The 1,129-nt window shown below is 47.9% G+C and overlaps 1 pseudogene; it reads right to left on the reverse strand.

The window, feature by feature from the left end:
* Positions 1-749: 749 nt before the first annotated feature.
* LOC126093154 (5S ribosomal RNA) lies at positions 750-867 on the reverse strand (annotated as a pseudogene).
* Between the last annotated feature and the right edge of the window lie 262 nt (positions 868-1,129).

The raw sequence follows: 1,129 nt of genomic DNA on the forward strand, positions 1-1,129 counted from the left end.
AAGGAGATAATAGGAATAAAATCACATTACTGTGTATTTTTATTTACATTAGTCACAGTTAACTGCAAATACCATAACTGACACAATGAACGTACCATTTGTAGTGTACCTTACAAAACGTGATGAAACTGAAGGCCATCGACCTCAATGCAAGCATGACATCGGCGAACAAAATGTTGAAGCACCCCCACAAATATCCCTGGTATGTTTCGAGTCATATCAGAGGCAGCTACAAGTCTGGCAACTAATTCCATCTCCATATCCACTGGGGTCTCATTCACAAGTGACACCATAAGAAATAATCAGTAGGATTCAGGTCAGGTGACCTCGCAGACCATGGAATAGGACCTCTCCTTCCAATACAGGGACCAGGAAATACAGCATTGAAATTATTGAGGGCATCCACGCTGAAGTAAGGTGGTGCACTGTCATATTGCATCGACATCCTCACACGAACAGTCAAGGGTGGGTTCTCCAACAACTCAGGTAGAGCTCTTTGCACGAACCTTAAGTACAGGTGGCCATTCAGTCGGCCAGGTAACTCCTCTCGACCAGGCCATGAAGGCCCAAAGGTACCGACCGGCCGCCGTGTCATCCTGAGTCCACAGGTGTCACTGGATGCAGATATGGACCGGCATGTAGTCAGCAAAATGCTCGGCCGGGCGTATGTCAGTTCCCGAGACCGGAGCCGCTACTTTTCAATCAAGTACCTCCTCAGTTTGCCTCACAAGGGCTGAGAGCACCCCGCTAGCCAACAGGGCTCGGCAGACCGGACGGTCACCCATCCAAGTGCTAGCTCAGCCCGACAGTGCTTAACTTCGGTGATCTGACGGGAACCGGCGTTACCACTGCGGCAAGGCCGTTGGCAGACGGCCAGGTAGACTTCCTAGAAATCAGGCTCGTCCTCCTTGTTACACTGCAGAAAATAAAGAAAGTACATGGGCAGCGCAGTACATGTAAACTTGTACGTGTGTTAGTTGTAAATAAGCTAGAAACCAGTAATGCTATAGAAAGTCGTAGACAAGTTTACTTCCATATCTCCTTATGCTGGCTTTTCAGACCTCATGCTACCCACCTCATGTTTTTCATTGGAGCATTCTCTATGTCCTGTTACAGTTCTGCAAACTGT

Source organism: Schistocerca cancellata, chromosome 7, assembly GCF_023864275.1.
Source record: "Schistocerca cancellata isolate TAMUIC-IGC-003103 chromosome 7, iqSchCanc2.1, whole genome shotgun sequence".
In the NCBI taxonomy this organism is placed as follows: domain Eukaryota; kingdom Metazoa; phylum Arthropoda; class Insecta; order Orthoptera; family Acrididae; genus Schistocerca; species Schistocerca cancellata.